The sequence below is a fragment of the Cygnus olor genome, chromosome 12 (assembly GCF_009769625.2).
Source record: "Cygnus olor isolate bCygOlo1 chromosome 12, bCygOlo1.pri.v2, whole genome shotgun sequence".
In the NCBI taxonomy this organism is placed as follows: Eukaryota; Metazoa; Chordata; class Aves; order Anseriformes; family Anatidae; genus Cygnus; species Cygnus olor.
In genome coordinates, this window is record NC_049180.1 from 10,823,620 (window position 1) to 10,846,256 (window position 22,637).

General features: G+C 43.8%; 1 long non-coding RNA gene across 1 annotated transcript in view; it reads right to left on the reverse strand.

Moving 5' to 3' along the window:
- The window catches only part of LOC121076722, a 123,275-nt gene that overhangs the window by 4,092 nt on the left and 96,546 nt on the right, over positions 1-22,637 (reverse strand). Inside the window, exons 2-3 of the long non-coding RNA XR_005823680.1 lie at positions 8,052-8,294; positions 5,420-5,531 (exon numbers count right to left, since the gene is read on the reverse strand). This is a non-coding gene — a long non-coding RNA (uncharacterized LOC121076722). The remainder of the gene's footprint in view (positions 1-5,419; positions 5,532-8,051; positions 8,295-22,637) is intronic.

A 22,637-nucleotide genomic window follows, 5' to 3' on the forward strand; every position in this document is an offset into this window, starting at 1 on the left:
TGTATTGCAAGTGCTGGCTTTTATAAACTGTAGTAAATCTTCCTTACTTAATTCCCTCTTCAGAGTAACTTAAATTTTCTGGAGAAGGTTGATAGAAAACATCTATGTGCCAACATTAACAGCCCAGAGGAAAAAAAATATATATATCTTTTATATGACAGCAATCGAAAATATTGCTGAGACGATACTGGCCACAACAGGAGAAAATGTGTTTTTACAGGCTTTTGGTAAAGTCTGGGAGTCCTGGACCAGGGCTGCCTTGATCCCACAAAACTGGTGCATAGCCTTGAGAAAGCCAGCCCAGCTCTCAGTGCTGCAGTCTGCCTCGCCGCAGCAGCGATGCGGCACTGGCTGCCTCCCCGCTGACCTGGGAGAACAAGAGGACATTGCACTGGTTACCCAGACTCATGGCACTTCTTGGCCTGTATTTACCACTGAGGACTGCTGATCCTGTTGAAGATCATTTTTTAGAATGGAAAAGGACCTCCTGGAGGGACAGTCCTCTCACCCTCCAAATAAACAATCAGTTGGCCTAATAAAAATATTACTGGTCCCCACAAGCTTGGTCTACAAAGCATTTTTAAGATCCTTGGATGGAGGAGGTGAACAAAACCATATAGTATATTATCAGGTGGGTAGAGAAATAGCTGAGCACAAGACTTCATAAATAATATTGCATACAGAGCAGTTTCTGCATCTCCCGCTCCCCCCTCACTAATACATATAGGCGTTATTATTAGAGGGGGAAAAGTCAGACAGTGCCCACACTCACATGACAAGGGCTCTGCTGTTTACAGTCCCAGAGAAATAATGCCGTGAACTATGGGACCAACGAGAATGCCGTAAATACTTCTCTCTGAGCTGGCTGACAGAAAACAGTCAGAAGTACAGAGCTATAAATTGCTGCTTCATTATAGTCACTGCATTTGGAACACCTGTTCCAGCACACCTTGGGGCTGTTGCTGGACATAACGTGCCTTTATTTTTATTTTTTTTTATTTTAATTTTTTATTTTAATTTTTAAACACAGATGGCAGCTGGCTTTGTACATGTGAACATGGCCATATTGTCACATGCACCACAAGACCACAGAGCAGTCGTGCTCTTCACTGTCAAACCCAAGGAGGTTTCTGAAAAATGTGGTTCTGCAGTTGCCTGGTCTGACTGAGCACACATGGCAAGGCTCAGGCGCTGCGTAACACGGCTGTGCAGCCGGCACCCATCCAAACATCGCAGAGCGTGGGCAAAGCAAGTTCAGGGCTGTCTGCACCTGTCTGGAGAGATGTATTTTTTCAGCACAGTACGTGGACTTAGAATCAGGTCCTTTTCCAGTGTGAAGTCTGTCACAAGGTAGTGATCTTGGCACAAGACCAGCAAGGAAAAAAAATATTTCAAATTTTGAGAGAGGAATTTTGCACAATTTACAAACTATTTGATGTTAACAAAGTTCTAAACTGGAGTCAGTGACAAAGGAGCGCAGGTTCAGCAGGAGAGTTTTGAGATAAGCCTTACAGTCGCTGGACTTTTTGAGTTACACCAGTGAAGCTAGACTAGTATTTTATGGGATGATTAATAGTCTGTGCTTGCTGGGCTTTTACTAGTTTTTGGTAAAGATACTCAAGCAATATAGAATAGGAATATTGTTTACCAGCCCTGGGAAGATTACACTGCTGGGCCATGTTCTTGTGTGCTTTGGACGGCTCAGAAGGGGACAGGGAGAAGGAGGAGAAAGAACCACATCCTCCTCTAGATCACAAATCATGTTTGTTTGTACCTGAAGGACCATAAATTGATCTGTTTGCAGAGTACTGGCCTGTAGCCTGGGAACTTCCATTAAAAGATGTAGCTCTACTGCGCTGCACCTCTCAGTGTCAGAAGTGGCATCTTCAGCATGCAAAGAAAAGATTTAAGACCATGCTTGTGGTAAAGAGGAACACCCTGATGAATCTGACAGCAGAGTTCACCAGGGCTTTCCCATGGGACGCCGAGGTATTTTCTCCCTTGACATTGCAGCACGCTGTGGCTCCCAGTTTTTATTATTCCATTCTGTCCTGTTGCACCAGCCTTGCTTTGGCATGAATATATGAATTCGTAGTTTGGGGATGTGATCTAGCACTGACCTTGTGAGGTTCTTCACACACACATAAAGAATCCTCTGGAGCCAGGGAGAATTTGGCTCTACAAGCTAATGGCAGGACAGGTCATGTCCTTTATGTCCCGGGCACAGGAGATCTGCCTGCATGCCCACAGTCCCAGACCTTCCCAGCCTCATTCTGTCTGCTGTGACGGAGGAGTCATAACCTGGGCTCCCACGAACAGCTTTGTGGTGTGACCGGGCTCTGTGAGGCCATGGAAATGAGTCCTCCAGCACAGCTAATGGGCACAGCAGTGAAATACAACCTTTTCTGAAGAACCCACTCCTGCCCATGCTTTCTGCCACCCCGTGCCAAAGTAATGAACTAACCTCATTTACAATTGTTTTGCTTGACATATGGGTCCCAGATAGTGAGGAAGAGCTAAGAGAAGGCCAGTTTAACTCAATATGGGGAAGTCCCTACTGCACTGGGTGTGGGTATATACTGGTGAGCTTGGCTCTACAAGAGGGAAAAGGACAAAGGGACAGCCAAAGAGAGGAGAAAAGCTGAGCTGGGAGGGAGGGGCAGAGGAAGATTTTGTGTGCGCCTGGGAAGGAAACAATGGGACAAGGGGAAGGAATTAAAAGAACCACATCCTTCTCTGCATCACACCCCTGCAGTTTAAGTTACTCCCTCATGCTGGACCAACCCGTAGCGCCTAACATTGCTCCCCTGTGACTGCTGTGGTAAAGCTCTGTCCCATCAGATGTGTCTCGACTAGGGACCATGAGGCCACCAATGCTCTTAGCATGGCAGATCAGACCTCCCTCCTTTATGATGACATTTTGGCATGTCCCGCTACTCTCACTAGCCTATCCCAAGCCCCTGCACCTAAGCTCAAGTGCAACAATTTGTAACATAAGCCAAAACACGTTCCTCCCTCCCCTCCATCTCTGACCAAGCCAACCCTGAGCCCAGCTCCCTCCAAAGCTCTCTGCAGAGCTTCCAGTCAGGACATCTTTACAACCCACCCGCCCCACTTCCCTGCAACTCCTCCTGGGGAAGAGGTCTGTGAGGAAGGGAAAAAGGCAGGACAGAATTTTCTTGCACCTTCTTGTGCCTATTGTCCTCTCCTCTCAGCTCAACTCCCTGCTTATGGATGGCTAATTAATGACAATATTGACGTTTTTTTCCATTATTCCAATATTCCATAATATAGCCATACCATTCATAATATTCACCCTTCTGCACTCTTTGAAGATTCAAAGCATTTGCAACCGTTTAGTGCTTATTTCTCCCCAAAGCTGTGCAAGGTAAGTGGGGATGTCAGTACTAGCATACCCACCTAGCAGGTGGACCAGCCGATACAGAGGGATAAGGATTACCAGCAGCACCCTCAGCATTTGATGTCCAGTATGAGGTCTTTTGTTCTGAGCAACAGAACAGAAATAGGTCTTCTCAATTTACCATTCCCTTCAATTAACAAATGTCTGAAAGTGCCCAGCACTGAGTCAACTTAGAATAGTTTGGGTTGGAAGCGACTTTTAAAGCTCATCTTGTCCAACCCCCCTGCCATGGGCAGGGACACCTCCCACCAGACCAGGTTGCTCAAAGCCCCACACATAAATGTAGATATATAATGAATATGTATCTATATGCAATAATATATATATTATATATATACATCTCCATGAGATAGAATCAGGTTTGATTTTGCTTCAATAAGCCTTTGAATCTTGTCAAAGTATCTGTTAGAACATCTGAGGTTCCTTTTTTGGCAGGGGAACTACAAATGTCCAACTTCCCTGTCTCCAGAGCCTGCAGAGGAGCTTATCCCTCCCTCAGAGCACCCATGACTGGGAGCGTTGGATTGGCATTCACTTAGGAGAAGCCTAAATCAATCTGAACACCACCATCCTCTCAGCTCTTAAAGGCCTATGGCTCTGAAGTCACACCTTAATAAACAGCACTACTACTTGGAGAGCTTCTGTTGCTGAGAACAAGGCCAGTACGAGGGGACAGGTTACACACTTGGAAGCGTACAGAGTCCTTCAGGATTTATTTGTTCACTCCAGAGAGAAAGTGAGTCATGAGAAACCTTAAGGTGGAGCACTCAAAACAAGGAGTGTATAAATGATTAGCAAGGGAAGGTCAGCACTAGTCCTTCAAGTCTGAGCATGCCCCATTGTCGATGGTACATAAATAATACCAGCTGGATGCTTGTGGTTGTAGGAGAACAGCTATCACACTTCTAGTCTCTTACATGTCTCTGACTCATATAATATAATCAATGAGGCTGATCTCAGTTTTCTTATAAAAAGATAGTTAAAGTTACAAGAATAAAGTGGTTGATAAATAGAACTCAGTCAACAGACACAGTTTCAAGACAGAACTGCACGCTTGACAAAAGCCAACCTTTTTTTTAAAAACAAACAAACAAATATTTTACTACATGGAGATTCAAGCAGAGGGATGAGAGATGGACCTGAATTCCACTTGCCCTCATGCAGCAATGCAATAAATCATCCTGTCTGATAAAATCCGATTGCAGAATCTGTATTAGCACACTGATGCAAATGAATGAAAAAACACTGCATGTTTTCTTCACAGGTTGAATTTAGTGTATTTGCAGAGAACAAAAAAATCAGTGAGCAGAAACAATCAGTGATTCACTCCGAGGTATCTGACAGGATCATTGGGATCTTTTTTTTTTTTTTTTTCCTAAGACACACTTCTATAATATAGATTTTACAGAAAATGCTCTGGGTAGCGTGTAAGTATGCTAAATACGTTACCTCTAGATCCACTGATACTTGTGATATTGCATGATATGGCATCTAACTGCTGAGTACAGCTGTTGAAAGGCTGTAGGTTCTGCTATTTTTACCAGTAGCAACTGTACTTTACTACAGGGGAATCCAAGCCACTTCTGTACTTTATTATCCAGCTGTGACTGCTCTCAGACATTTCTGACACAAAATCTCTCATGGAGCTATTGAGCACCTTTTCCAGGTGTACTAAGCTTTTCTTCAGATACTCTCTACTAAATTGCTTATCAAAGACTTAAGTTGGACGGGTGAACTGCAACATAGAGACTGGCCAAGTCCTGAATGGTGCAGAGCAGCAGAAGCTTCTGTGGAGTGTGAAGGTATATAATCACATACCTTTATCTGGTCTTACATTAATACACACTTAAGTCATTCACAGACATCTGTATCAGGTGCAGAGCATCAGGTGAAAAAGCAATATTTTTCAGCTTATTTCTGTTTAGAAATTCAAAAGCACAATCCTACCACAACCCATCAGTTAGAAGCAATGTCAGGAAAAGTTATATATTTACATACCACAGACAAGATGGTCATGAGTCTGCCCTTTCCCGGGCAGCTTCTCTTGCAGATTTTCTTTCATGCAGTCACTCAAAGACACTTCGAGCCCTATATCCAAGTAGATATCTGGCTGAAATAAAAAGAAGTCACATCTGAAACTGATGTGTCAAAGAGAAAAGAGACCACAGAGACGCTAAATGTATTCATCAAACTGTGGGGAATGAGATGGATGGGGCAGCCTGCACTGCTGGACAGAGAGGACCAGCTAGAACAGGGTTGTGAGGAGCACAGAAGTGTGGTTCAGTGGCTCCTGTCCCAGCTGGAATAGGACAGGTGACAACCAGATGAAGCCTGTACAAAACCTGAATGTTTGCTGGTGCTACCTGGCCCCCCTTGCTCTCAGGCAGTGGGTGGCAGGAAGGTGACACTCCTGTCCTCTGCCTCTTGAGGCAGGAGGCAAGAAAGACGTAGTTCCTGTGTGTTCGGGTAAGGAGAATATTTGGGCTTGTTGTCATATGTGCATGCTTTCCAGTCTCAGTGCTATCTCCCTTACCAACGCTTCCTTTGGGGTAATTCTCAGCTCTTCTGGGGATACTCTAGTGCTGGTGATTTACTGAACTACAGAATTAAAATGTGATTTTGAATTTTAATGAGGTTTAGCATTGTTCAGAACTGTACAAAGTTCAGTTAAGTCAATTTGCATTTTTTTCTGTCTATATACACCTATAGCTACGTGTGTCTTGTCTAATAATGCATTTGTAGATGTGGCCCATATATTGCCTTAATTTGAGAATCTTAAAACGCTTCTCAAATATTAACTATGGAATATAGAAACTTTATTCTGAACCATTCTTAATCCTCAGGAGAGCTAAGATGCAGGGAAGACATATCGTCTTCTGCACAGAAGGTATATTGGGTAGGGACCCCAAAAATTCTGACATTGAGCTGGCCTAGGAGAGAGATGGGCCTCTTGCTTTGGTAACTAAATGTCAACTCCTTGTTTGTCAGACAGGTTAAAATAACACTTGTTCATGTCTGGTTTGCAGATTTATTTATCCTTTTGCTTTCTGATCAACAAAATAATAGAAAAGATATTTGAAAAAAAATCATAAAAAGCTGTGTGCAAAATGCATTATACAAACAGTAATGGATGAAATTGTGAGATAGGATTTGCAATGTCTGCATATGTGGCAGAAGGAAGCTGTACCACTGGATAGCTGCAATATCATCTTCAAGTTGTCAGACCCCTTTCTAAGCCATTACAACAAAAGTTATATGCTGAGTTTGTCCTATCTTTATCTGCCTTCTGCAATCATGTGGATATCCCCTTGTGCAGCAATACAGTTAGGGAAATTAACTAAAACCTAATTGCTTTATTTAGATAGTTGAACCTCTGAAAAGCATAAACCCTAACTTGTCTTGTAAGCGCTGCATGTGGACTAGGCTTACATATGTGCATTGCATTTTTGCCTAGAATTGTGTTGTTCTTGTGCAATTCTATGGGAACAATGAGCGCTGATATGGGCATGCAGTTTACTTATGCAGAACTAAAGTAATGACATGCGGTCTCTTGTCTTTTCTTCTTTGGGAGGTGCTACAGACGGCTGCGTTTTCAAAGCAATTGTTAGTGAAATTATGTCTGCATCCTTTTGTATGAAACAAAAGAATGAGACAAGACAAAATATGAGTTACAAACTAACAAAACAGAGGTTTGGCAGTCGCTTTAGATCACAGGAAAATGTCTCAATCCACATACATTTACATGAATAAATAACCAAATTAACTATGTAAGCGGTGCTGTGATTCTTTGTCAGTGTGATCCTCAGGCTTATGCAAAGTGTATGAATGTATGAGAGCAGACAAGCATTTTAGAGAGGAGATAGGTTACTCACATTTCCTTGCAATGAACTATACTGAAAAAGGATGTTTAAGCCTGTAAGCTCAGAATTGCTGTGCCATCATCACACAAGCACATTACTGAGACATGGCTGACTGGAAGCACAAACTTATTCTCACAGAAATCCATAACAAAAACCATGTATTTATTCCTTTTAAAAGACATGAGGAATAACCCCCAAAGCTGACCAAGCTATTTCTTTCTGTCCCCTTTGTTATTTTCTAGTATCTCTGGGCCTGAGTCAAAACCACAGCTGTCCACCCAAGCTTTCCCACTGACTTCTGTGGGGCTTGGAAGGGGCTTGCGTGTTATCTGGCTTTGGTGCTGACCTTAGCTTGTCATCTCATCTCCCAGGCTCCCAGGAAGAGAGAAGAGCAGACCCCAAACAATGTGAGGGAAGACATTGGGTAAAGCCTGCCTGGCACAGGTTTCAGTAATTGCCTTGAGATATAACTGATGGCGAGGCATGGCTTCAAAATCCAAATGAAGGAGTGATGTCTCAGCATGATATCCCATGTGTTTGAAGAGCACCAAGCTCACTGGAGCACACTACAGGGTGCTCCCATTATAGGGCACCCCCAAACCTCTGCATTATAGGAGGAATAAAAACTGAAGGCTTTGACAGTGTCAATGATTTAATAATAATAAAAAATAGAATTGTGACTGAATTTGATGCTTGCCTACAGTTCTTGTCCTCTCAACTTTGCCAACATACACTACTGTGGCATTTTTTCTAGGAAAATAGGGACGTACCTAGAAGCTGTAGCTTTCTGCTAGGACCTGCAGCCTTTTGAGCAGCTGTCTACAAGTGACTCAGGCATAAATCTTCTGTCATCCAGAATGGCACAGAGAGCATCTCTGTCATTCCCAGGCTTGCTAGCAGAACGTCAGAAAACTAATGCCATGTGTTCAGGTCCTGGCCCAGGACACATCCTTTAACCAGTGCTCTTTGTGGACCAGCAACCTTCTGTTCTGTCACCTGTGTTCCTTCCTAGCCTGTACAAAATATGTAAAGCACAAGGGAGGAAAAGTCAATGAATGCTCCATTTATTCAGTAAGGGCTTGCACACGAGATAGAATAACATGTGGTACCCACCCAGGAGTACATCAAAACACAGCTCTGCTTAAAGATGGTGGGTTTTGACTAAAGAAGTAAAATCAGGAACTAGTTAAAATTAGACGAATAAGGTAGAGTTTAATAACCACAACAGACAGTTTCTGACCATGCAGTAGTGCAGAGGTTTACATAAACACAGAAACTTTGCAGAGGCTGGCAAAGTGGCTGGCAAAAAACATGCAGGGCACATCCAGTGCTATTTTCTAAGGTAAGCAAGTGGGAGGGATGTTCGCTTCAGTAGGAAAATAGAAGTACTCCTTTATTCACTCCTTTATTCACACCCAGGGAGAAAATATCTTCTGTTGACAATAAATCCCAGCAAACACAAGAAGCCTCCTCTCTGCCATAACGTGCAAGCCTACAGGCATGAAGTAGGGTGCTCCCATAACAGGACACCCTCAGACCTCTGTATTTTAGGAGGATCAGCCACCCACTTTGTAGACAAGCTCTGCATTCAGGATATCTCTGCTGTTCCTGAAGGTCTGTGGCTGCTTCTGGGAAAGAGTAGAATTTCAAAAAATCATCTTTTAGGCTAGTGAATTATTATAGGTAATAATTTCCATCATTCTTTTTAAAGGGATGGTTCAGTGGCCCTTTGAGAATTTGAGTATATCTTGTTTTTGCTGTTTGGACTAGGCAGACTACAACCATGCATTTGAAAAACAAATAACTTGTTAATACCCTGCTGGCTTTAAAAGAGACATTTTGGCATATGCATCTTCCCTTTGGGATTTTGATTTCTGAGATCTGAAACCCAAGTAGCAGGGGAGCCATCATTTGGCAGTAAGACAAAGTGTGGCACTGTGACATTTTCTGTTCAAGCAAATCCTTGCAAATGCACATTTTTTCTGAAGCGCAGGTAAAGGTTTAACAAAACTGTAGCTGGATGGACTAAGATTCTGAGAAATAAAGCCACTGGAAAGTGTGGCTCCATGAGTGAAATACCATTGCCGTAAGTGGACCTGAGCATCACCACAGGCCAGGATTATGAACCTGAGGGCTCAGCTCCCTGTTGTAACAGCAGTATAAATGTACTGGATGAGTTTTCAATTTAAAGAGCAATAAACCTTTTGCCAGTCAACCCCAAAATATACCTAACCACTGACTCCTTACCCTTGCATATTGATGACTGATCTGTTGTGCTTCTTATCCTCATCATGTTCCTGTTTTGGCTGTTTTCTCTCTTGTTTTGTAAGCTCAGACCTGCTAAACAATGCTATAAGACTTTTCCTCTCCAGTCTTAGTGCCATTTTGTACTACAGCACTCTAGTGCCACTTAATACTGTGACGAGAAATAACGCATCGACTGCAATGTATATTGCTCGTGTTCTTCTTCACTGCAACAATGAGTCATTATTCAGAGTATGTTTATGTAATATCATAAATACCAATCTCTGGTATTTATGCAGCATAGTATTTACTTGGGCAAGTTGCCACATGCACTAAAGAAGTAAACAAAGAGCCATTCTTTGGAGGGTTAAAAAAGTCTTAAAATGAATCCAATTTTCCTTCATAAGGCACTCCTTGTTATTTTACCTAAAGTGGCTCTTTAAGATATACAGAATGATAAAACACACAATTCCTGGGAGACGTAATTATGGTTCCTAAGAGACTGGTGAATAAACAATCAGGAAAAGAGTGTTTGTTTTCCCTAGGTTTTTCTTAACTATTAATGAAAGGCATTAAAAAAATGGGGAGGAATGTGTTGGGTCGATAAATGGTAAGAAAAGTCGAGGAGCACACTTCACTGAACACACAGGGTTTCTGCCTTAAAAGCAGTACTATTTTATTGGATTGCAAATAATCCTATTTTGCAAATGTATTTGCGGTGGGTGTAAATACCACAGTGGACCCTTTGTTTGTTATATTTAATGTACTGCGTACATCAATGGCACGGTACATGTTCTAAAGTAAAGAGCTTGCCTTGTCTCACATTACCTTTAAGCATTAACACAAACAACTTCCTTCAAATCAAGGTGACAAAATCTTCTGCATTGTACGATATGTTCTATCTGACACAAATTCCTCAGGAGTGGCGGGAGGGCCCGCCTGGTACAGCGCTGAGCCACTGCAAACGCCTTCCTAGCAAATCAGGGACACTGCAGCCAACCCTATGTATACGTGGCCACTGGAAACCTACAAGATGGCTAAAGCTAAGCTGAATCAACAGCTGAAGAAAACCTTTTTGCAAGCTGCATGTATCAGAATGCAATTGAATCGGGGACAGTGTTTAATAGTATTGGTCCCCATAACGTCACTTTTTTTTAGGTCTATCACCTAAAAATAGAAGCTCCCAAAGTCGCTGGTCACTTCTCTACATCAGTTCCCTCCCCTGCAAATTAGACTGATGAAACCAAGTTATTCTATTAGATGGTATGAATTTTTAATTTGCTGTCATCTATAATATCTGAGCAAGTGACGGACTTTGGAGTACCCTTGCAGAAGCACAACTTCCCACCGCAGGGCCTGAACAGGACCAGCACCTGCCACTGTGGGTTTTTAACCTCATGAATATAACGATCAGATCTGATTAGTTTAAAAGAGACAAACGGAGACTTCACATTTCTCCTGTGGCAAGTAGGTGTCAGAGCAATAGGTCACACTGCTATAGTTAATATTCATTTATGATCCACTCACTTACTTTTTTAAAAAATACAGCAAATTCATGGTAGTCTATTTTACTCTAGCAGATCTGAAGTAAATGTTGATGCTGTTAGCAGGCTGAGGAGCACACAGCTCATGAGCTATGAGTTACTGCCTAAGTGATGGGAGATAAAATTTTGTCTTTTTCTCTATCCTTCATACACAGATTTGCAAAAATGGTTACAAGAGAGATGTATGCACAGGATGAATCTGGTCAAGCTAGTACTTGTTCCTGTCCTAAGGATTTATTGGAGAAGTGAATAAACATACTTGTTGTGGTAATTAACCCCATGTAAATCACAAATCCTGCCTTTATAGGGTTTTGTTTGTGCTGCTGTCATTAAGGGCTATTCAGTGTTTCCAAACGGAAGGCAGGCCTGAGGTAAAACCCCAGCAAGCAAAGTGGGAAGACATGCAAAACGAGGGATAAAGGAGTCCCTGGCAGGGGGACCCCATCAGGAAGCCATCCCCCTTGTCACTGGATCACTTCCTTGAGGGTCCAGAAAATAAAATACAACAGCAATAACAACCATCATGTCTGAGCATCTTTGGGCAGTCTCGGCTTGGTAACTACATTCTTGTTATCTAAAAAAAAAAATAGATTTACCTCCAGCCTCTCGATCCCCAGGCCCTGTTCGTGTGAGGCCCATTTCCCTTAGCCAGACAAACAGAGTTCAGGCTCTGGCCAGCCCAGAGCTGCCCCAGTGTGTGTGGCACGTGTGTGGTTCAGGATACCACAAGCAGATGAAGAACAAACTGCTCATGAAATGCTGGGTTAGCTGCTCCTCAGCCTCTGGATGGTCCCTTCCACAGTCTGTAGGAATCTTTTCATTGATTTCAACAGGCATTGGGTCAGGTTTAATACTCCCAGACCAGACACCTGAACAGACGGCAGTGTTATCTTATATCCTCCTTTGGTTTGCTGGGCTGATCCTGCCTTGCTTCTTCTAGCAGTTAACACCACGAGTAAAGGAAGCCTCTTTCTAGTAGGAAATGCCTTCCTTCCTGTAACAATCCCCTCAAATTAAATAGCAGCAGTGTGATGCCTTTGAAGAAAATCTGAACCGACGCTATAATGCTGAGTGGATACTTCAGTTCAGCAGGTTGCTAGACTTCTTGCTGACATCTGCTCTATCGAGCATGCAAATCATTAAGGTTCAGTAATAGCAACAAGGAATGAGACGTTTCCATACACACACTTCTGATCACTTCGGTAAGGAGTGGTTGATCAAAGATGCCTTTCAGTTCAGGACACTTCTTTCTAGAGGAAGTTTAATCAGTGAATAATCTGGAGCCACCCAGTTAGGAGCCTGCTGGAGAATTGGAAATATAGTTGGCGTTTCATAGGTCAATACTGCTTGTGAGATGACTACACTTTTCCTCTTGTGCTATGAACCCATCCTGTCTTCTGGCTACACTGGTGAAAAAATGATCACCCAACAAAGACAGCACAACACAGCAAAACTGAAAACACATTTAGCAATTTGCATACCTTGCATGCCAAAGAACACCCCCAAATCCTGGTGGAAATGTGCATAATGTGCCAGACATCTTGAACCCAGGAACTCCCCTCCCCATAATCCCTCGGGACCGAAAAGTTTCTGATTGTACTCCAGCTTCCCCATAAAAGCTTCATTGTTACTGCAGCCCAGCCTTTACCAGGAGTCATGGCATTGGGCCACAGCCTCCAGGGACACTCTCAAGCTGCACAAAACAAGTTTTTCCAAACAGTTTAAGTATTTCCCAGCCCAGACTCTCACATTCTAGTTGTTTGTGCAGGGACAGTAACCCACCAAGCCCTGCCTAAAATACTGGTTGTTTAAACTCCACAGAGACATTTTTTACTAACATTCCTTACTGCTGTAACCTCTTGACCATTTTAAACTACTATTAACGGGCAGACTCCATAGGCCTAATGTCAAGGAGTCATCCCTGCTGCAAAAAAGCAGCAGTCAGACAATAGATACATAATTGCTGCTTCCTTCGGACCACTAGGTCAGCTAGAAATTTCTTGGTTCAACCGTACTTTGGAGCAGTCCTCGAGATACACATAGCGCCAACTCAACTGCTCTTAGTTGCGATACTGCTGTCTGATGAAAGGGGGAAAAGGGGCCAGGTGAGAGCTGAAGGGCCCAAGGGGAAGTGCCGTGGTCCAGGGGCACTGGAGGAGCTGTATCTGTTGGAGGGGCCTGGGCCACACGAGGGGCAGCAGTACCAGCGGCCGTCTCAGCGCTCAGCTCCCGCACTTGGTGCCCAGAGCACCCCGGGCAGGTCTCCAGGGAGGGCAGGTGGCCCAGCGCCTGTGCACAGATTTTACCCTCTCAATGATAAGCAAGGAAGTACTGCAGAGGGAAAAGGCCGTTGGAAAATCACTTGTACTTAGGTTTCTTCCATGGGAGCAGGGGGGATCCTGGTATTTGTGTCAAGGGTGCAGGTATTTGATGGCAGCAGGGAGAAGCTGGGAAAAGAGGAATGGCACTGGGACACTTGGCAGCTGCCATGATTGCCTCTGAAGTTGTCTCTCATGCACTGCTCATTTGCAAGGGGCTGCTCCATGAGAGTGGCACAGGCTCCCCAGCTCCTGCCAGCCTCTTCAATGTGCATTACATGAGCACCCAAAGATCGTGATCTGGCTTGCAGGGAAGGGCTGGCAGCCTGAAACACACTGCCTTTGGGGATTTGGTGAGAGCGGCCGCATTCCACAGGGACAGCAGCAGCCTGTCCTGGCCCCACAGGAGCCACCAAGCTGCACACCCCCTCCCTGCAGGGCATCAGCTCCCCAGCCCCATTTAAACCGGCACCAGACCCCGGGTATCCCACACCTTCCCCTCTATTCTAGGCCTAATCGAGCTAATCAGGGCACTCCTTTGCTAAATTAGTACTAATTAATGAAACGCTAATTAAAAAAAGGGCTGACTGTAATTCATGGCTTCTGCTCATCATGGACTTCTCTCTCAGCACTCAGGAGGCACTGGTGTCTCTGCCTCGCACTGAGGAGGTCGGAGCAAATCAAAGGCACGGGCACAGGTCACCGGGATGCTCCAGCCACGCCGCCTCAGCTGCCCTGAGCCTCACATGGGAGGGAAACACCGCTTTGAGTCCCCTCTTACAGCCAAGGCGTGTTTGGTGGTTTTTAGCACGGGGCCCTTCAGAAGGTAGCTTTTAGGTGGCTTGCTCTGCAAAGGCAATAAAGCAAACAGAACTGGAGCTCGAGAGGAATTTCTGGAGTGCTCAGCACTAGGCCTGGCCTGTGCCAGGAGCCCAGGCTGCCCTTAATGAGCTGCTGCAGGCTGGTGAGTGCCAAGTGGGCAAAGCCTTTTTGCAGGTGTCTAAACACACACTGCAGTTTGAAGGGGAAAAAAGAGGCTTTAAAATGTGCTCATGAATTTAGTCAGGGGTGCCTGTGCCTAAGGGCCCTCAGTCCATCAACACTTTATCCCCTTGGACATTGGGTGGCTTTGGGCAGGGCTGAGGACAGTGTGGGCAGCCAGCTGCCCTTCCTGCACACTGCCAAGCTTTCCACTTTGTGGCAGTGTCCTCTCCAACGAGGCAGCTTCAGCAAGCAAGCATGTAGCACAGCATCACCTAATACCTCGGTAAGGCCCTTTGGCTCAGTTTGGTCTAATTTGCTAGCACACACACCGTAATTACAGGGCTTGTGTTTAGGCATATCTCAAGAGTTCCTCGTACATGTAATAGGAGAGGCTAATTCATCTGGAGCCCATCAGGGAATAAAAGCCCTACACTATCCAGGGCCAACCCATACAGAGGCTGTTGCACAGGTGGGAAGAACCCTGAAAGCCATGGGAGATCTGTTGCGAATCCAACTTGACGTCTGGCAAGGTTCTGCTTTTGCACCTTACACTTGCTTCCCGGCATCCCTTATGGGTGCCTGCTGACAAGCTGGAAGCAGGGACACAGGCAAGCTCCCTCACAAGGGTGCCCAGTGTCACTCCAGCCCCCCTCTTCCTTGCTTGCCCCATCTAGGGACACCTTGGCAAGCTTGAAGGCCCCAGCCTGGAACAGATGGGCTCAGCCGCCAGGCCAGAGGGTGCTCCAGGGAGACAGTCGCCAGTCTGCCAGTGGGTGCACGATGCAGGGAAGGAGCCCTGGCTGCTTACTCAAGGCTTTTTGCCAGCATAACTACGTTGCTTAGAGGTGCACTACCTTTCTTTTTCCTGATCAGAGTAACTATGTCTGCAAAAATCTGAATAGAGACCAAGCCCAGGTGTGGGACTTGATCCTTTGCCTTGTGCGTGCCCAATGGCAACATCTTGTGTTGTCTAATAAGCTCTATCTTGCATCTCTCAGCGCACAGGTTGAGCCTTGGAAATGCTTCTTGGATGTCATATAAACCCCTGGCCAGGTAATGCAGAGTGGGCAGCTTCTCCAGGCTCTTTGCTCTCCCTAAATGACATCTGCTGCAGTTCTGCACTGAAACTGTTCTTGCTCCAGACTCAGCGCCACTCTGCTTTTAAACACTGATCATGAGAGCTGGTTTACATCCTTTGAGATGCCAGCAAACCAACAAAGAACAGCTGACACAATTCACTGATGGAAAAAGCAGTGTGTGGCATTTTTTTGGACTAGAAATGTATCTCACAGTAATGAAACATTCTGGTAGAATCGCTCTGAGCCTGTTCTCCGGACAGACCTGCACCTGTTGGAGCAGGACTGTGGACCCGCACCGTGCAATTACAAGTTAGCAGGCTCTGGGGGTAACCGAGAGCCTGTGCAAGGCGCCAGGAGCTCAGTACCCAGGGGGCTTGTTTTTGAACAAGCACTGTAATGGATCCTCTTTGCAATACAGTGAATTTCTGACCTTGAAGTGAGACTGTTGTGTGAGGGCACAAAGCAATGGTCCCAGCTCTGTGTGGTGGTTAGTCTTTGGGGAAATGGGAGGCTGGCAGTGTTACCAGGAGGGTTGGTGCCTCTCTCTGGATGCATTTATAGAGTTTCTGACAGTTGATTAAGACATTGAATGTATATGTTTCTCAAGAGAGACTTTTACTTTCTAGAGGACTGAAACATTTTGAGATCTTACAAGGAGTTACTGGCTCCAGCTGAAGACAAAACCATGCAGCTGCCTGGACCAGAATTCTTCTATGCGAGGATGGACATGGCTGCCACGTGCGGACCCTTCCAAGGCCTATCACTGTGCTCCCGACAGAAGATCCCAGCTCAGCATTGGCAGGAGCCCTTCCACTGAAGTGCTACAATTGCAACTACTCTACTAAAGCTACATTTGGCCTTTTATCTGACCTTCTTTGATCTTTTCCACAACCTCTGGCAGGTCTTCAGTGCATTCAGTTCTTTATATTAGAGCAATCAATCCCACATGCAACCAATTAGGTTTAGACATAGTTTGGTGACCATAATATTGTACAGACGTTCTACCAAGTTTTCAACAAGAGAGGGTGGCTCCTACATGTCACTTTCTAGTGGGGAGCATGCTGACTTCAGTTCAGAAATATCCCAAGGAGAAAAACATATTCCAGAATTATACTCCGAGCCCAAATGTCCCACTTGTAGACAACATTCTGGCTTTGTGTACATATAATAGCAACCCAAACACTGTTCCTCCTCAGCGTTCGCAGCACACAGGGCAAGAATCTCACTAGACCTGTGTGACCAGGTTTGTCATCCAATAACTTCATCACCTGCCACTGTCATTGCCTGTGACACACACCAAATATGTTTCACTTATCAGAAGTGAAGAGGCAGCAGCACCCGTAAAGTCTTTTAGCTCCATTCGTTTTGCCTGAGCCCCCAGTGAGGGATGGGAATGCAGTCAGTATGGGTGGGTACCTGCCTTCGCAGCCTTTGCACTGGATACAGTTTGATCCTCATTGCTTCTCTCTCCCTTGCTTGCTGTACTGATACATCACACTCTGGCCGATGCTTATCGTATTATCTGAAGCTGCTCCTTGGGAAATCTTCAGTTAGACACACATCTTCTCTCTGTTCATGGTGCGAATCTCCTGCTGATCTGCACTATTGACCCAGACAAAGATAAATGGGGTCTCATCCTGATCCTTTCCAAACATGTACCGCAAGTTTGCTGTAATGGACATAATACTTTACAGGAGTAACCATAAAAGATTGTTTGGCATAGGCTCTTGGAAGCAGGCTGGATACCTGGCCCAGATACGAGTTAATGCATGGGTTGTGGGGTTCCCTGACCAAATGAAAGACAGCAAGATGAGGCAAGATACTGGATAATTGAGGTGGGGTGACAAACATCACAGTTGTTATTCACAGGAATGTACTTGCAACCTGGTTTCCCTGAGTAGGACAAGAGACTGCAGTCCCTGAGATCACCCCCATCAAGAAGCACATCCTTCTTATGCTATGAGTGCCCAGCACCTTGCAGCACCAAGCCTGCAGTTACCAATTAAAGCATGAAAATAAATCACAAAGAAAGACAGCATGGAATGAAAATTCAGGAAGCAGTTTATACTTGGAAATGGATGAAAAATGAAACTTGGTTCTGTTCAGATAACCCCGGAACAGCACAGGTCTTCCAAAATTCAGCGCAGGCATTGAAAGCACATCACTAACATCTCTTTTGAGCCTTGGAATACAAACTATTGACACTGCTGTTTGTCAAACGATCCTAGAATCTGTTCACCATGGACTTTGCCCCACTAGTGACTGAGGAGGAGCACGATTCCTCACGTGGGTCATTTCCGTTCAATGGAAGGAGTCAGTGTTGATGCTGATTAGTAGCTCATTTGCTTGCTCTGCTGCCAGGGAGAAGATTTCTTGTGTCAGGGGGCTTGGTGGCAGCAAGAGCAACTTCATGTCAGTTGTCCCACACCTGGAAAGCCCTCCTCAGAAAGTGTTTTCTCCTCTCTTCTTCCTGCTCACACCTTGACAAGGAGAAAGACCTCTGTGGGGACTCCCTGGTCCTTGCCATAGCACAAACACGTAATGAGAAGCACTGTAGACCACGGTTCTGGTGCTAGACTATTTGTAGAGTTTTTGCGTTACAGCTGTTGTGGAGCAAAACATCTGGATAACGTGGCAATAGAAACTCTAATGAAGTTCAGATGGAAAATTATTTAATGGAGTAGTTTTCCTTCAAAATTGTCTTTCTGTCAGAATCAAAATGCTTTGTGAAACATTACTTTTACCAAGATTTTTGGAGGAAAAAATGCCAACAATTTTTGGGAAAAAACAGATTTTTGATTTTATATAATATTTGCATTTTTAAAAGTTATAATGATTTAAATAAGCCAAAACTATTTATTTTTGTGGAATTTTCCTTTGTGGAGAATTTCAACATTTTGAGGTTTTGTTCTGAATTGGAATGAAAACAAATTTCAAAATCTCAAAATTGTCTGTGAAACACAATTTCCATTCTCTGGCCAGCTCAAGTTTCAGGCTAGAACATGTATAATAGGTCCCCTGCAGGGAACCCCCTTAGGGGAAAAAAGTCTCTGAATGAATTTACTGGTGCAAACATATAGTTTTTAGGATTTATCTATTTTTCCAAGTACACAACGGCGCTCTGAAAACTTCTCCAAGACACTACAGAAGAAGCCTCCACAAGTTCCTGAAAAACTTATTTCTGAAAGGCATTGCTAACTTTGCCGTATTGATGGAGGCCATTTCCTGGTGGTGATATTAGTCATTCAGTTATAGTTGTCATTTATTTCCCATAGACCACAGAACTAATCTCACAGCTATTTTCTTGTCCAACAAAGGCTGGACTGCTTTGAATAGCTTTGTATTACATTTTCAAGGTAGGTGCTATCTGTTCAGATTAAAATATTCAATAGAACAGAATTTTTCCTCTGGGATATCTAGATGGATTTAAATATTTACAGTCTTAGCAAATACTTCTGCCCCAAAATAAAATAAAAAATCAAACATTACAAACAATCAGACTTGCACCTGGATGTGCAAAGACCAAAAACCCACTGTAGGACAAATTAATTATTAGGGACGCTGATGGAGATCTACTGCAAGTGCTATTGTCATGGGAATGACTTTGGATTTACAGTGACATAAAAGAGATTTTTGGCCAGCCTGTTTACAGCAGCTTTATGTATCACAAAGGTAAGAAGAAACCAAATAAATGAATTAAAATAGTAAGTTTATCATGCACTCTATTAAACAAACAAACAAACCCCTGCGTATGATGTTTTTGTTTGCTGCCTTCTTCTAGTTGTGTTTTACTGCTGGGGAGTTTGTGTGCACTGCTCTTGGTGTGTGCACGACACGCCATCCTGCAGTATTCTGGAGAGCGTCTCTGCTCCTCCAGAAAGCAAAGGCTTTGTGTCAAGGTGAAAGCTGAACTAAACACACACTCTGCAGTCAAAGTTTGTTTATAACTCCTGACTCTGCTGGGTCAGTTATGCGGCAGTTTCACTAAACAAACAAGTAGAAAGCAGGTCAATGTCCAAATACTGGAGGGCAGCTTATTTAAATTGCAAGAATAGTTGTCAGAGGAGTAAAGTTGCAAGTGAAACACATCGTCTCTGCGATAAATAAAAGTGCACGAAAGGTGGTAGATCAAACTCACACCCAGGTATGGCTCTGGGCTGGCCTTTCACTATGATGCCTTTGACCAACTGTCTCAGCATAACACAGGAAGCTTTTGAGAGCACATTTGGCACTTGACGCATTTGTTGCAGAATCAGCAACATAAATCTTTCAATCCACTGTCTCGAGCTGCTATATTGTAAGGTGTGTGTTAAATCACCACAACAGGATTCATCCTCTGAAGGGCCAGAGAGGGGAAAACAAACCAAAATTGCATGGTAAATCTACCAAGGAATGACACAGAGGAGCCCAACTGGTTGGATCGGTACCATAGCTGTCCCTTTCCCATGCCTCTGTTCAACAAGGTATTTTCTGGCATTTCACCCTATTGTGTTGGCTGTTTATCTTGTATATACAAACCCTCTCCTTTGCTGAACTGCCCATGCCTCTCATACCCTTAAAGCAGTTCTCTTTAGAAACCCTGTGAGGTGCAGAAGTGCCATTCCCCATTTTATATAGGCAATTGAGGCCCAAAGTTAGAAAGGCTAACAGATTGCTAAAATGCAAGCAGCTCTGTCTCTAGTTGAGACTTCCCTCCGAATTTTCTTCTTGAAAGACTGAATGCGTGTCTAGATCCAGAGAACATTTCCAGCCACTCATCTTTCAAAATCCTGCATATCCCTTACTGAACATACACATATCAACATGAGCAATCAGTCATCTGATGCACATAAATTCATTAGGATGCACAGAAGTTCATAAATTTGTTATCAGCCACTATGATGTAACCACAGCCTTTTGACATAATACCCCCTCTTTCCTTCTGTGCTAGAAAGCATGTAAAAAACCTGCCCATCTGATTAGACACCTAATTTTAATTTTAAACAATCCCAATATAAATATATTCCCTCTTTGCCTTGTATTGTCCAAGAAATGTGGAAATGTGTTAGCGTGCTTCCTGCTCAGAGGCTGACTTTGTGATGCCACTGTCACAGTGCCCCATCACACCACCACCGGGCAGATGTGCCAATGCCACGGCTTGGTCCAACTCTTTCACTTTAGAAAGGAGAAAGCACTGTTACTGTTGGACATGGAGAGGCAAGAGTCTCTCAAGAAGTCAGCTCCCTGCTGGGAAGGAACCTAATGTGGTTCTCATGTAATTTATAGTAATTCACTTGTTTTTTATCAGCAAATTCATTAACTAGAGTCTTGGTCACTTTCCTCAGTGAAAAATTTCAGTACAGCCATTTTAGAATCAGTCTTTAAATTTTTACGCACTTTTTAAGGCTCTTCTCTTTCCAGTATGCCTCTGCTCATGTGTTTGGAAAATTTCCCTTTAGATGTTATCAATTCTCTTTTATAGTTTTGCTCTCCATCAGTATTTCTGAGGGGGACTGGCAGCAGCACGCTGTGGTCTCACTCTGCTCTGTCTGTAGCATGTACTGCCTTTGACAAGAGCAAACGTAAACCAGGGTCATCTACCCCTGAACACACCAAACTGAAACAACAATAAAGATTTACAAAATGAATGCAGTCATGCAGATTTATTCTAAGGGAAGTGGGCAGAGAATTGGTCCCAGGAAGACTGCAATACAGGAATCCCTAGATTCCTAGACAAAACCTGTCTAAATGAGTTTGTGGTCAACACTTGAAACAAGCAATTGGCCCTCCCATCAGCTCTTACAACAGACCGATTATGGCAGAGCTCCATGTGGCTGGCACGGAAATCTTCTCCGCGGCTTCTGCTGGCAGCCTGACATGTGAAGGTGCGGTAACGCATTAACTGCGCACTGCGAGATAGAAACCACTGCTGCTTTGGATTTTACCTCAAATACCTTTTTTTCAACTCAGTATATAAACATGCTAGCAAATGGGCAGAATGGTTTAAAAAGCGGCAAGCATGATTCAAATGCTTAAAGGAGAAGAAAATATTGTTCGGCTGAGTAGAAGTGAGAGGGAGGCAGCTATCCAACTCGGAGGGACAAGGGATTTGTTCAGGGAGCCACAAAAAATATTTGTCTAGAAGCCACAGAAGAAAATGAAGAAAAGTATGCTCTATAATTAATATCAAGACAATCTTGTATCACTAAGATCTAGCTGGGAAATATTTCCTTCAGGGAAGCTCTGGACTTTAAAATCTAGCAGAGATTTTCTAAAAGCTAAAGAATACATGCATAGAGTAATGAAAACAGTATTAGATTCCCATGCAGAAGGTATAAATGAAATAACAACAGCACTTTTACAGCAGCAAGAGTTATACAGGACTAAAACTCCAGTGAGAAAAATCTAAACTGCTGTCCCATAGACAGTCAGTCTCTGATCCATCCCCCGTCAGTGGGAAATAATGGGAGAAGTTAAGTGGGTCAGTATAAAAACAATAAGGAAGTGAAAGAAACAGAGGCAGAAAGTTCATCGCTTTCTGTTGTCCAGTTCCTTTTACAGTGTGATAGCTACACTATACAGTGTATAGGTACAGTGAAAGAGAAGCCTACTGCAAACTTTTTTGCACCTTTCTAAGCAGATGAAGACAATTAGAAACATTAACAAGTCTATTTTATTAGTAGTAGCAGCAGCAGCAGCAATGGTTGTTGTGTTACAGTAGCATTGAGAGTCACAAACTGTATGCCTGGGCCCACTGCACTCTGCATCCTACAAGCACACAGTAACAGATGGAAGAGTTTAAAACTTTGATCTTATTTGTTTGTAAAATTTTGATTTGATTTAAAATTTGTTCTGTTCCAGCAAAGATTTATTTGTGTGCTTTCTTTACCACTGTGAGGAACGTGACTAGTCACAATGTGGAAAGCAAAGCACATGCAGGATGAGAATCAGAAACAAGCAAGCAAGAGAGGGAAGAAGCAGAATATTAGCATCCCTGAAGACTTTATTTTCCTTTGCCTCTTTGTACTGTGAAGTTTTATTTAATGCCAAGACCCTCTGCACTCAGAAAACATGGGTGAAGACCCAGAGAAGGCTTAGATTGCCTTAAAACTTCAGAGATTTAAAAATGGCAACACAGTTTGGCTTCTTGTTGTTTGGCATCTGGTTTCTGAGCTTTGCAGTGCATTTGGATAACATTTTCAGGCTTT